At 49.9% G+C, this 15,020-nt stretch overlaps 1 long non-coding RNA gene across 1 annotated transcript; it reads left to right on the top strand.

The window, feature by feature from the left end:
* The first annotated feature begins 1,368 nt into the window (after positions 1-1,368).
* On the top strand, positions 1,369-13,256 carry LOC138989801 (uncharacterized). Its single transcript, XR_011465950.1, has 3 exons — positions 1,369-1,588; positions 2,044-2,231; positions 2,732-13,256. It is a non-coding gene; the product is annotated as an uncharacterized lncRNA (long non-coding RNA).
* The last annotated feature ends 1,764 nt before the right edge of the window (positions 13,257-15,020 follow it).

Here is a 15,020-nt window from a genome sequence, read left to right as displayed (position 1 = left end):
TTAAGCCCTTTCTGCCCTCCTCAAGCCCTCAGTTCTTTGCCCCAGTGCTGTCGGCTGGACCAAGGAGAGCAACTTCAGTTTTGGTCCATTGAGAACTAAGAAGGGTCTGAGATTGGGCCCACTTGCACACTAACAACTGAGCCTGTCACCATTTCCCAGAAGCTGGAAAAAGACACGGGGTTCCAGGGTCAGAGACAGAGGATGCTGCAACTCTCCCCAAGGCAGCGAGCACACGCTTCACATTCCCAGGGGGGCCTTGTGCCCTCCCAGCCCCGTCCTGGTGATAGGATGCTAAAAGGTCCCCAGGGAGCTCATTTCTCCTCCAGCCTGGATTATGGAACTCCAGGAGCCTTACTTAGGCCTCTTGTCAGACCCATCTCCTGAGAACGAAACCTGCCTGGGAGGCATGTGTGCCTGGGCATGAAGATCTTATCTGTCAGCCTGTGTTCATGGCTCTGCCACCAGCATTTAGGAGGCGCCTGCATGGGGTAGGGGGCTTCCCAGGTGGCGCAGTGGTAAAGAGTCTCTGCCAACGCAGGAAACGCAGGAGACTGCGGGTTCGATTCTTGGGTCAGAAGATCCGCTGGAGTAGGAATTGTCAACCTGCTCAAGTATTCTGGCCTGCAGAATTCCATGGACCTAGGAGCCTGGCAGACTATAGTCCATGGGATCACAAAAGGTCAAATAGGACTGAGCACACACGCAGGCGGAAGCCTTCATGGAACAGGCGCTCAATAACTGGGAGATAAAATGAAGGCGTCCAGGCAGCAGGGAACCGCCTCCCGTGCCCTCCCCAGCGGTGGGTCCCGTCAGGCCACTTCCCACCTCTTTCTTCCTCCTCATCTCCTTCCAGGGTCCACTCCCAGCAGGGCATTCAGTGTGCGTGTGTGTGCGCGTGTGTGTGTGTGTGTGCGCGCGCGCGCGCACACGCGCGCACTTGAGCCCATGTGTGGATGCCCAAAGGAAAGGGTCCCACGTGGGAGGGGTGGGCAGGGTGGGTGGGCAGGGCCCTCAGGACCTCAGGCCGTCTGGTTCCCAGAGCAAACCCCATGGCAGGGCTGAAGCCCGGCCTCGGAGCCTGGAACCCTGCCTTCCCTTCTGTGACGGGCTCACGCGCTGTGCTGGCCGAGTCCCTGCGCCTCTCCTGGCCTGTTTCTTAACTGTCCCGTGAGGGCTTGGACAAGAACTGCTCAGGAGGCTCAGGGCGCTCACTGCGCTGACTCTCCCTCCTGGGGGCTGGGGGTGCGCTGCAGGCTCTCAGCCCTCCCCACCCCTGCTTCGGGATGGGGCGTGGGGGTGACCCGCCAGGGGGCGGGGCCTCGGTCACCCCTCCCCCTGCAGCCGCACCGCGCATGCGCGTCCCCCGCCTCCCGCCGCGCGCACCGCCAACGGCTCCTCAGGTCGTGAACATCCTGCGGGGCCCCCCAGTCCTCTGCTCTGGGGCCTGTGTCCCCTTGAGCTCTGACTCCACCCCCACCGCAGCCAGGCTGGCCGCCGAGCGCTGGGCGGGGTGGTCCTGGAGACCAGGAGACAGGACAGTCACCGTGCAAACCCCCAGCCCTCCGTCTGGACCCCAGGGCCCGGCTGGGTGAGTCGCTGGACGCCGACTCGGCAGGGAAAAGGGGAGACCACCACGTCCCCGCGTCCTCTGCCCACGTTGCTTGTCTTTCTGACAGCGCCCCAAGACTGAGGTCCAGCCTGTCCCCTAGGGCAGGCCTGGCCGGTGGCCGAGGGTCAGAGGGAGCCATGGAGAAGGGCGCCCAGCACCCCTAGGGGCGAGAGTTGGGGAGCAGTTGCGGTTAATAGTGAGGCCTCTGGTCTCTCAGTGATTTCACCCCACTTTGTAGATGAGCAGCGGTCCCAGCACTCAAGGTCATTCAAGTCTAAGTGACCAAGTCCAGCCGTGACTAGGGCGGTCAGATCATGGCTCTTCACATCCACTGAGCCCGCACTGAGACCTTGTCCTGGGTTGGGCTCCCCCAGACAGGGGACCTCCTGAGTCCAAGCACTTTGGGTGTCTTCCTCTCCTGCTTTGATCCCCAGCACCCTCTCCCAAGGTCAGAGGCACCGATCCCGATTTCAGTGGAGGAAACTGAGGCTCAGAGAGTCACCACACGAGCTGGCCTGTCACGGGCTGTGACGTGGCCCTGCCGTGGGTTTGAGTCCAGACCAACCTGGCCCCAAAGGCTGTCCTTGCACAGGAGCCTGAGGCTCTGAGCCCGGTCTTGGAGGTGAGTCCATTGTGGATGGGGGTGTCGGGGTGGGGAGGAGCTTGGGAGGGTCCCTGGGGGAGGGAGGCGGTAGGGAGCCTGGGGTGGGGATGAGAGGTGCTCACCGGGGAGGGGGTCTGGACCAGACCACACAGGACTCTGAGTGTGGGGACAGGGGTCAGATGTCACTGCAGGGCAAGGGGGACAAGGTACAGGCTGTCTGGTCAGAACCCCCACTTCTCAGCTCCTAGATTCAGAGGTGTTTTGTTGGACGGTGTTCCAGCCCATATAGCATGGATCCTAGAGAACCCCCCAGAGTTGCGGGGGTTCTGTCTCCTCCTGTGCTCAGTGGAGGCTGTGCAGTCATCCTGCTCCTCTCAGGGAGGGGCCTGCTGCCCTGAGGGCCCAGAGGGGGCTTCTCATCAAAGCCCTTCGGGTGCCGTCTGGACCAAAGAGGTCCGAGTGAGGGGCCTGGGGGATCAGCAGGGCACTCTGGCCCTTGTCGCTCTTCTGATGCCCAGGCTGACATGGATGCAGGGGGTCCCTCACCTGCTGGTTGGAGAGCAGCGAGAAGCTGACGTTGCAGACCCTGAGACCCAGCCCTCATGTGCCCGAGGCTGCCAAGGGCGTGTGGAGCTGAAGACAAGGGCTGCTGGAGGCTGAGGGCCGTGGGGATGCTGAGGACGGAACGTATACTCCTGGCCCCCAAGGAGTGGAGGATCGTCAGAGCCCAGACCCCGTGCGCCCCGTGCCAGCGTCCAACTCCAGGGGCTTCTAGGAGCTGGGGCATCTTGGTCCCCTCTGGGTATGGAGGGAGTGAGGCACGCTGGAACTGGGAGGGGCTGTCCCAGAGAAGGGATGGGGCAGTCATCTCCTCCCCCTGGCCACGAGGGGGCCAAGCTCATGTTGGAAAAGCTCACGATCCTCTCTGCTTGGGCCTGCAGTGCACACCGAGCACGTGGGCGCCTTCCCAGCCGCTGAGTCCAGGCCATCATCTCCTTAGCTGATCCCAGATCCTGGAGTGGGAGCTTCTACTGGTCCTGGGCTCCATGTTGGCGAACTGGTGGCTGGATGGAAGGACCAGCTTTGCCATTGTCAGATCTGACAGATGGATGCTCTTTAGTGCCCAAGGGCATAGGCACCAGGGACCCAAGCCTGGAAGGTGTGAGGGAAGCACCCAGAGGCAGAGTCTGGTGGTGGTGGGTAGGGCCCTGTGACGGTGGGCAGTGCCCTTTGCAAACTTCAGCAAGTCCTCTTGTTTCCAGATCACAGACAACACCTGAGGCCGTGGTCTGTGAGAGGCCAGGTCAGCCCGTTGTCCATGGCAGCCACCAAAGCCTGGGGACTGACAAGGTTCAGGGTGAAACTGTAGTCTGGGAGAGACCTGGAGTGCCAGTTTGGGGTCAAAAGTGCCTGGTCGCCTGGTCCTCTCCAATCTGTGATTGTTGTCCACCCAGTGACGCATGTCTGGAGAGAGGCCCTGGCTGTTGTCAGGGGCTGGTGAGACGATGCCCTTGATTAGATAGGCAAAGAGAGCAAAATAAACCCAAGGCTAGCAGAACAAAGCAAATAATGAAATTTAGAGCAGGGATAACAACAGAGGAGCACTCGAGAAAATCAGTGACACCAGTAGTTCTTTGTTTTAAAGATTTAAAAAATGGACAACATGGGACAGTTGTGTGTCAACAAGTTGCTTAACCTAAATGAAATGGATGAATTCCTAGAAACACACAAGCTAGCAAAGCTGACTCAAGAAGAAATGGAAAGTCTGAGTAGACCTCTTACAAGTAAACAAACTGAAGCAGTAATAAGACCCCAACAGGGAAAAACCCAGCACCTGATGCCTTCATTGGTGTTTTGTCTCAGATACTTAATAGAAAACAGATCCTAAATTCTTCAAAAAGTACAAAACAAACACATTTAAACTCATTTTGTGATGACATTAACATAACTCCAAAGATTCTGTAAAGAGAGTAGGACCATAAAGAAAGCTGAGTACTGAGAAACTGATACTTTTGAACTGTAGTGTTGGAGAAGATTCTTGAAAGTACCTTGGACTGCAAGGAAATCCAACCAGTCCATCCTAAAAGAAATCAGTCCTGAATGTTCATTGGAAGGACTGATGCTGAAGCTGAGTCTCCAATACTTTGGCCATCTGATGTGAAGAACTGACTCATTGGAAAAGACCCTGATGCTGGGAAAGAGTGAAGGTGGGAGGAGAAGGGGACAACAGAGGATGGGAAGTTGGATGGCAACATGGACTCGGTGGACATGAGTTTGAGCAAGCTTCAGGAGTTGATGATGGACAGGGAAGCCTGGTGTGCTGCAGTTATGGGGTCTCAAAGAGTCAGACATGACTGAGTGACTAAACTGAACTGAAAGATGCCATAAGAAAAGACATCTGCAGGCCAAAATCCATTAGAAAGATGTAAAAATCTTCAGCAAAAGGCTAGCAAACAGAACCCAGCAGCATATTGAAGGGACTATATAGTCATCTCCAGTGCTGTCTGTCTCAGGAATGAGCGGGGCTGTTCAGCACAGTTAATGGGTGTCGTACACCACCTCAATAAAAACACGTGGTCATCTCAACTGATGTAGAAAAAGCATTTAAAACTTTGAAGAAACACAAGCCTTTTTTTTTTTTTAATAGCTGCTCTCAATAAAGTAGAAATAGAATAGCATTTCCTTCACATGATTTAGGATATTTGAGAAAAACACATACATCACATTCAGGAGAAAGGCTGAAAGTTCTCTCCCTAAGGATGGGAGTAAGTCGGCGATGTCCACTTTTGCTTTTCATTTCAAAATGGTAATGGAAATCTGACGAGCAATTAGTAAGACATCTATATATAGATATATAGATATATAGATATATGTCTTGCTTAGATGATATAAAATCTGTTTGCAATGTGGGAGTCCTGGGCTCGATCCCTGAGTCAGGAAGATCCCCTGGATAAGGAATGGCAACCCACGCCAGTATATTTCCTGGAGAATGGTGTGGGCAGAAGACCCTGGCGGGCTACAAGAGATTGGTACCCAGAGAGGTCTGAATGAGGGGATCAAGGGGACACTTAGCCTGACGAGCTCACAAGGATGCTCTCGCACATGTTGCCATTGTCCATGTCCATGGTGGATGATCAGTGTTGCCCACGTGCTGGAGGCAGTGAGGAGGTGTGGTTGCAGACCCCTGAGACAAAGAGTTTGTGGGTGTGTGGTTGAAGCTCAGAAGGGGGAGGTGATGCTGGGGGCCGAGCTGATGCCAGATCTCAGTAATCATGGAGACAGCATGGTCAGCAGAATCTCTGGATCCTGCTGGGCAACGGAGGCTGACGACCCACTCATGGGCTTCTAGAAACTCTGTTTAGGAGCCAGGACTTCCTGGCCCCTTTTTTGGGTGTGGAGTGGGGAGCTCCGGTCCAGGAATGAAGGGGCTGGGAAGGGATGTCAGGGAGAGGGGGTGGGCAGTAGCCTTCTTCGGTTGGGCATCATAGGGCTCTGTGCCAAAGCTCGTATCATTTCCTGTACTCCGAGGCTGGAGGAGCTGGCCCAATGCACACTGAGCACGTGGGCAGAGTCCCCGCTGCAGACCTCTGCCCCCATCTGAGCTGGTCACAGCACTAAGGTGGGAACTGCCCCTGGTCCTGAACTCTGTGTCGGGGACCTGGTGACTGCGTGGCAGAGCTGGCTTTGCAGTGGTTAAATCCACAGGGTGAGTGATGCTTGGTGGGACCCATGGGCACAAATGACAGTGACCTGCACTAGGATCTTATGAGGTGACTACAGACGGCAGTGCCTGGATGGCGCGCCGCATGGGCTGCGGTGCCTGCAGGGGCTGGGGCCCGTGGGCAGTGCTCATTGGCAAAGTCAGGTAGTCCTTTGGACCCCAGGGATGAGAAGGCACCTGAGGCTACCGGTGGTCTACTGAAGGTCGGTCAGCCTGTTGACTGGCAGGCATCACACTGGCAGCGGAGAGGTTCAGGGTGAAACGGCCAGGAGGTGACCTGGGCTGGCAGGTGGGGGGGCAGGTGCCCACCTGACCAGTCTATAAATAACTAGTTACCTAGTTACAGATGCTGGGGAGGGCAGCCATGTGACTGCCCAGTGCTGAGGACCAATTAGAAGATGCCCTTCGCAATCTTGAGTCCCTTCTGCTTTGGGTCGGGGAGGGTTGAGTTGGCTCTGTGCCTGACCTTCACCCCTTTGCTGAAGGTCGTCTTTGTCAGGACACGGTCACAGTTGGTGGTCGAGGTCATACGATGGAACATGTTGGCATTTTCAAGGGTCTTCACCTCCGTGATGGAGGGTCAGTTGAACTCATGAAGGGGCTGTGGAGTAGGGAGATGGAAACATAGAGACAAGAAGCAGACTCGTGACTGTCAGGTTGAGGGAGTGGAGCTGGAGCATGATTGCTTAATGGGCACAGGGTTCCCATTGAGAAGATAAAAGTGGGATTAGAGGGCAGTGGTGCGCACAGCACAGAGAATGTGGTTAGTGCTGCTGAATTGTACAATTTAAAACAATTTCAGGGCTAATTGTCATTGAATTTGAACTTGAAATATATAAAACCAAAGATGATATACAAGAGAAAAGTAAGAAAAACTTGCCTTCCTAGGCAAGTGAGCGAGCTCTGGGGCTGGAGCTGGTGTGGCTGGAGGTCAGTGGTTGGAGCTGAAGGTGTTGCAGAGGTGGACCGGCCCCAGAGCGGGAGCTGCGGCTGATGCTGAGATGCTGCTGGCCCAGCCGAGGGTCTGGCCCGGGAGCAGTGCCTGCACTGGGGCTGAAGCCGGCCCTGTCTCTGGTCGTAGTGCTGGAACCGGCTCTCTACCTGACTAGTGCTGAGGCTGACTCTAGGTCTCCGGTATTACTCCCAATTTTGGTGCAAGGACCAGGACCTGCAGAGGCTTCCATTGTGGAGCCGGTCCCCATGTGTGGGTGGAAGGGGCTTTGGTTCTGTAGCTGGTGACAGAACTGACATTAGTCCAAGTTGGTGCAAATTGTGGGGCTTTCAGTGACCTTAGCTTTGTAGGTCAAGGTAACCCTAGCTTTCCTGCATGCACCAGATGTGCCTCTACTTACCCAGGGGGCAAACAGTCCTGTGATGACTCTGGCTCTCTTCCTGGTCCTGGTGCAGACGTTGGCCAGGCTCCAAGCTGCTGCTATGGCTGGCTGTGCTGTGGGTGCCAGTTCCCGGGGGTCTGCTGAAGGTGGCACTACAGCCAGTGACAGAAGTGACTTAGTCTAGAGCTGCTTTTAGTTCTGTAGCTGTTTTCTGCAGCTGGATCTAGATCTCAGATGGTAACAGGCCTGGTGCTGGAGCCAGCTCTGCTCTAGATCTTGAGATGGCACTGAAGCAGCAAGAGGAGGAAAGACCAGCCGCCTGACTGCCCTTCTGTGTGACTTCCCGAAGAGAGACACGTCCCGCAGTCTTCCCCCGCAGTGCAGGGCTGGGTCCCTGATGGGAGCTGATACTGGGGCCGGCTCCAAGCCTGGCAGTCGTGTGAGAATTGGTGGGAGAGCTGGTGATGGAGATGGCCTTAGCTCTGGAGATAGAGCCAGAGCGCGCTCTTGTTGTGGAGCTGGTCTGTTTGAGCTGCAGCCGGCTGCAGCTCAATAGTTGCTGTCAGGGCGGGCACTCGTCTACCGATGGGGCACGTCCTAGTCCTTCAGGGGGCTCTGGCCCTGGAGCTGACTCCAGAGCCCGCTCTAGCTTCACAGCTGGTGCAAGATGTTGTGCTGGAAATGCCCTGGCTCTGCCCCCCACCTGTGGCCGTGGCTGAGATGCTGCCCTCGCCCTCCCCCCACCCCGTGGCCGTGAACGCCGAGGAAACAGTGCCATCTAGGATCTAAGATGATGTGATATTTCAGCTGGCTGCACCCAGCAGGGAACAGTGCACAGATGCTCAGTGCATGCAAGAGTAAACGAATGAACCCAAGCCATTGCCCCCTCATTCACAGATGGGCAAAGTCCACGTGATGATCCAAACTGAAGTAGAGAAGGGACAGACAAGATTCAACACCTTTTCATGTTAAAAAAAGACTCAACAAACTAGGAATAGACGGAAACTACTTCAATATAATAAAGGTCATTTCGAAAAACCCACATTAACACTGAGTGATGACAGACTAAATATTTTCTCTAAAAGCAAGAACAAGGCAATGATACTGATTTGCCGTTTATATTCAACACAGTCCTGGAAGTCCTAGCAAAGGCAGTTAGGCATGAAAAAGGAAAGGTGTTCAAATTTGCAGGGGAGAAGTAAATTACCTCTATTTTCATATGATGTGATCTTGTATGTGGGAACTCTTATTTAAGGATTCCACCAGAAAATACTGTAGGACTAATAAAGTAATTCAGCAAAATTATTGGACACAAAGCCAGCCCACAAATGAGTTGCATTTCTGTATGCTAAAAGTCAACAATCTAAAATTTAGATTCCATTTATGATGACATCAAAAGGACAAAATACTTAGGAGAAAATTAACCAAGAAAGTGAAAGACTTGAAAACTGAGAACTAACTACAAGAAGTGGCTGAAATTAAAGGCACAAATAAATGGAAAGAAACCTCATGTGCATAGATTAGAAGACTGTCACTACAGTGTTCATACTGCCAAAAGCAGTCCACAAAGTGCAATCTCTCTGTCTCTTTGTGTTTTCTTGGCAGAAATAGAAATATTTATCTAAAATCCGTTTGCAATCTCAAGGGAACCTGAGCAGCCAAAACAAAATTTTAAAGAGCAACGTAGGAGGATGCCGCCTCCTGACTCCAGAACACATCACAGATCTTTGTTAATCAAGATGGCGTGGCACTGGCACGAAAACAAGCAGACCAGAGGGACAGCATAGAGAGCCCGTGGATGAACCCTCGTGTTTGTTCAGTTGACCTTCAGTAGGGAGCCAGGGCACACGATGGGGAAAGGACGGTCTCTTCAGCAAATGATGTTGGGACAGCTGGATGTTTATGTGCAGAAGAACAAAACTGGGCCCTTATGCTGTACAAAAATTAACTCAAAATCGATTAAAGACCTAAATGAAAGTCCGAAATCTATGAAACTCCCGAAATAAAACAGGGGCAACGCTCATGACACTAGATTGATAATGATTTTCCGTATGTGACAGCAGTCACAGGAAACATCAGCAGCAGCAGAGCGAATAGGCCCACGCCAGAGGGCGTGGCAGTTGGAAAGACAGCCTGCAGGGCGGCGGGAAATATGTGAAGGTCGTGTATCTAACAACGGGTTAGTATCCAAAAGGAGTAAAGTACTTGTGCTTGTTGAAAAATGGGCAGAGGACTTGAATAGACGTGTCTCCGATGATACACAGATGGCCAACAAGCATATGAAAATGTGCTTAAAATCACTAATCATTAGAGCAATATAAACCGAAAACATAGAGATAAAATCTCACACATCAGATGAGGCTGACTGCTTAATTAAAAATAGAGAAGATACCAAGTATTTGCAAAGATACGGAGAAACTGGAACTTGCGTGCGCTGTTGATATGATTTTAAAATGGCATAACCACTATGGGAAACAGTATGGAGATGACTTAAAAAAAATACAACTGCTTTGTGATCCAGTATTCCAAACTCTGTGTATATATTCAGAATTGAAAGCAGAGTCTGCAAGAGAAACTTGCATGCCCATATTTCACGGTAGCCAAGGGGTGGAAGCACCCCAGTGTTCAGTGGTGGACGAATGGATGACAAACGTGGTTGAGTCATACAGTGAAATATTATTCAACCTTATAATGGAAGGAAATCATGGTCTATGCTAATGTCATAGATGAGTCTTGAGGACATTATGATAAGTGAAACAAGCTGTTCGCAAGAGATAAGCACTGTTGAGTCCACTCCTGGGAGGCATCTAAAGCGGTCTTCCTCATGGGAATGGAGACTAAAGTGGTGCTTACCGGGAGCCTGGGGGAGGGGGAGACGGGGGAGCCTTGTCTGGGGCGTGGAGTTTCCCGTTTGCAGGATGAAAGGCTCTGGGTGGAGAGCTGCTTCACAACAATGTAAGTGCACTGAGCACTGCTGACCTGTGCGCCAACGCGGTGAAGATGGCAGATTACACGCTGTAACTTCTTTTTAAAAACCATACAATAAAAAGAGAGTGATTCTATGTGAAGCTGTTTAAATTGAGACCAACACAGACTTACTTATATGGACAATTTCATCAGAAAAAAATGGACAGAAGATTTGACTAGGTGTTTCACCAAAAAAGTCACCAAATGGTGGTGATGTGCACATTATTACTCCTTAGGTATGTTGCTTTAGGAAAATGCAGATGAAAGCCTAGCGAGAGGTCACCACACATGCACCAGAGTGGTTGAGATAGAAACATCCTGCGGTGCTGGTGAGGGTGTGGGCATCAGACCTCTCACTCATGGTGCTTGAGTATAAATTGTTCAGTGCCCTTTGTGAGGTTGTATTGATAGGAATGGCTTCCCCAGTGGCTTAGTCAGGAAAGAATCTGCCTGCAGTACAGGAGATTGTGATGCGGGAGACATGGATTCGATTCCTGGGTTGGGAAGATCCCCTGAGAAGGAAATGGCAATCCACTCCAGTATTCTTGCCTGGGAAATCCCATGGACAGAGGAGCCTGGTGGGCTACAGCCCGAGGAGTCTCAAGAGTCATACACGACTTACCAACTAAACCACCATCACCACCACCATTGGTAGGGAGAGAGTAGGATAATTAAATAGTTTAGAAAGCCCACTAGGGGGTTAAAGATAGAACAGAAATTTGAAGGGAGTTTGGGAGACTGTTGTAAGCTAATGACCACTCAAGAAGAGAATCCAGTAACCTGGTGACAGTCTGCACTACTTTGAAGGAAGACAGGTGCATCCAAGCGCCAGGAACACTCAAGCCACAGGCCCAGGTAGTTAAAGCACAAGGCATAAGATTTGGGGTTTCTGAATCTTGTTCCATGAAGTCAGGGAGTTAATAGTTCTTGAAGGGTAGCATTTCTGCCTTAGCCAAGACAGAAATGTAGATGAAAGGGGACATTATACCGAAAGCTGAGATGAGTTATCATGTTTTAGTCTCTGTTACCATCCTTATGCTAACTATACATATGATTTAAGTAGTGCCATGACAGTCCTAGCTAGACCCTATAGGGTCAGAAGAGGAACTAATGATGTAAGCCTTGAAGTCTACCAGTGAGGAAGAAGGTGGGGGTCTCCCCTGCCCACTTTTGTTTACAAAAATAAAGCCCGCTCAGTCCTCAGGGCAGAGCCTGCTCACCTGCCCACTCATATCTCTCACAGGCACGGATGCTCGTAAACTCACTCTTTGCTTACCACTTTGCCTCACGTTCAGTTCTTTCTGTGATTAGATAAAAAAAAACCTGAGCTTCAGTAAGTCCTGACACCTGGTTAATGGTTTCAGTGAAAAGACAATGAGTTCAAGTTCCCTCCTAAGTCAGGGATTGTGGGTTTAAGTTCCATCCCGAGGTACGGGTGGGTTTGAGTCCCACGTGAGGAATGCAGTTTCAATCCTTTCTCAGGATGGACATACACATACTCTGTCCCCGTACTTCTGCTCAGACATACAACCCAGCACAGGTGTGTATTTCACCAGTACATTTCCTCCGGCTGGTGTAGGAGAGCCCACATTATATAATAATAGATACTTTCAACATCGTAGAAATACAAATTTTTAGTAAAGTTTGGCTGTAAAACAAGGTTACATTTTACATGTGCATTAATGGCTTGAAAAAATGATTTTGGAGCCTGTTTTTTTATTAAGGGCAGGGATAGCTTCCAAAGAGACCTGAGGCTCCTATGTAATGGACAAGTGCATCTCCAGTGGGTGGAAGGATATAAACAAGGCTGACCAGGCATTTGAACCAGACAGTGAATGAAAAATCATCTGCCTCAGGCAGAGAAAATGTTCTCAGAATCTTATGTAAATTTTGTCCAGCTTCATGATGGTCTTAGCACTTCAAAGACTGTCAAGTGGCTGTCCCATGCGTCCTCTGAGACAGTGGTTCTCAAGTCATCAGTAGCAGGAGCTACTAGTCAGAAATGCAGGTACTCGGCACACACTCCACCCTCTTGATTCGGAAATACTGGATGAGGCCCAGCAGACTGTTAACAGGGAAGGTGTTTGTCCTGTCTCTACTTGGGCCATTTTTACTCTCGTAATGGTGTCATTTGGTGTAGAGAATTTCTTAATTTTATAAAGATCCAATTTATCAATTTTTCCGTTTGTTAGTGTACTCTGTCAGAGAAGGCAATGGCAACCCACTCCAGTGTTCTTGCCTGGAGAATCCCAGGGACGGGGGAGCCTGGTGGGCTGCCGTCTCTGGGGTCGCAGAGTCGGACACGACTGAAGCAACTTAGCAGTAGCAGCCGCAGTGTACTCTGTTCTAAGAAGTGTTTGCTTACTGCAAGAACAAAAATATTCTATTCTACTAGAAATGTCATCGTTTTAAACTCTCATACTCAGATCTAATGTCCACCTCAATCTTGTCTTTTTTATGTATTTGTGCTTTTATTTTGCCTAATTAAGGTCATGCTGTGTTTACAGTGTTTACACCTGATTTTTGGACATCTAGTATTTCATCATTTTACATTGTTTTATAAAACCTTTCTAAAAGTGCTTTTTATTTTAATGTTTTTAAATTATGAAAGTATGATCAGATCATATCAGATCAGTCGCTCAGTCATGTCCGACTCTTTGCAACCCCATGAATCACAGCACACCAGGCCTCCCTGTCCATCACAAACTCCCAGAGTTCACCCAGACTCACATCCATTGAGTCAGTGATGCCATCCAGCCATCTCATCCTCTGTCATCCCCTTCTCCTCCTGCCCCCAATCCCTCCCAGCATCAGAGTCTTTTCCAACGAGTCAACTCTTCGCATGAGGTGGCCAAAGTACTGGAGTTTCAGCTTTCGCATCATTCCTTCCAAAGAAATCCCAGGGCTGATCTCCTTCAGAATGGACTGGTTGGATCTCCTTGCAGTCCAAGGGACTCTCAAGAGTCTTCTCCAACACCACAGCTCAAAAGCATCAATTCTTCGGTGCTCAGCTTTCTTCACAGTCCAACTCTCACATCCATACATGACCACTGGAAAAACCATAGCCTTGACTAGATGGACCTTTGTTGGCAAAGTAATGTCTCTGCTTTTGAATATGCTATCTAGGTTGGTCATAACTTTCCTTCCAAGGAGTAGGCATCTTTTAATTTCATGGCTGCAGTCACCATCTGCAGTGATTTTGGAGCCCAGAAAAATAAAGTCTGACACTGTTTCCACTGTTTCCCCATCTATTTCCCATGACATGATGGGACCAGATGCCATGATCTTTGTTTTCTGAATGTGGAGCTTTAAGCCAACTTTTTCACTCATCTCCTTCAAGGGGCTCTTTAATTCTTCTTCACTTTCTGCCATAAGGGTGGTGTCATCTGCATATCTGAGGTTATCAATATTTCTCCCGGCAATCTTGATTCCAGCTTGTGTTTCTTCCAGTCCAGCATTTCTCATGATGTACTCTGCATATAAGTTAAATAAACAGGGTGACAATATACAGCCTTGACATACTCCTTTTCCTATTTGGAACCACTCTGTTGTTCCATGTCCAGTTCTAACTATCGCTTCCTGAAAGTATGATAACATTTAATATTTACAGGAGACTTGGAAAATATAGAACTAGTATAGTTCCACTATATATTACTATTTTTTAAAAAATAGACAAATTAAGATTTTTAGTTGACGTTTTAATGTCAAACTCCCCAAAATTACTAGACTAAATATACAGAGACGTAGAAGGATATGGTAGGCCTGAAAAGCACATGCACCGATTCAACATAATTAAGCTTTATACAAACTTCACGCAACAGTAGGGTACAGATTCTATTCAAGTTCCCATAGACAGTAAAGTAGGAGACACTGACATATCCAGGGACATAAAACAAGGTGCAAAAACCCCGTGGTCTTACAGGTATTGAAATCATACAGTCTGTTCTCTTATCACTGCCTCCACCTTGATCTTATGATGTGAAGTAAGAGCCAAGATGAATTTTTTTCCCCAAATGAGGAACAGGTGGACCTGAACCATTTACTGAGAGCGTCCTCTCCCACTGCCCTGCAGTGCCCCTCTCAGCTGCAAGCACGATGCCTGTGTGTCTGTGCTGGACTGCATTTCCATGGAAGGGTGCAGAGTCTTCTCTTTAGGTCTGGATTCCCTCATCAGGCTGGTCAGAGTCATGAACGTCGCCCTGTGTGGGTCTGGGCCGGACCCCGTCCTTCCCGTCGCTGTGTGCCTGTCCCTGCCCACTGCCCCAGTTCCTGGAGCTTCATAAGAGGTCTGAATGCCTGTGGCAGAGCCTTCCGCTGTCTTCTTCAAGATCATCCTGCGTGTCCTCAGCCTTTGTATTTTTATGTCAATGTTCAAATCATCACATCAGTTTCTCCCCGAGATGTCTGCTGAGGTATTATAAAGGCTTTGTTAATGTATAGATATTAACGTATTGGGAAAGAACTGACATCTTGACAATATGTGAAGGTAAAGCACATAAAAACAAATCATCCGCTGGGACAGATATTTGTGCCTCACGTCACAAGCAAAGTGGCTTGATCGCCTTATATAAAGATGTTTAGATTTTAAAAAGAAAAAAGCAATCATGCAGGGAATATAAACAAAAGATACTATCATTCATTAAAAAAAAATAGAGACTTAAGCACAAGGAAGTAAGCTCAGCTCTGGTTATAATATCTCTCTGTGTGTCACACACACACGCACACACGAAAGACCTGAGAAGCTAAAAGAATATTCAGGGGCTGTATGCAAAAAGGAGATTTTAG

Source organism: Bos mutus, chromosome 11, assembly GCF_027580195.1.
Source record: "Bos mutus isolate GX-2022 chromosome 11, NWIPB_WYAK_1.1, whole genome shotgun sequence".
Taxonomy (NCBI): domain Eukaryota; kingdom Metazoa; phylum Chordata; class Mammalia; order Artiodactyla; family Bovidae; genus Bos; species Bos mutus.
The sequence above is the reverse complement of the archived record's forward strand: the minus strand, read 5'-3'. Positions and strand labels throughout refer to the sequence as shown.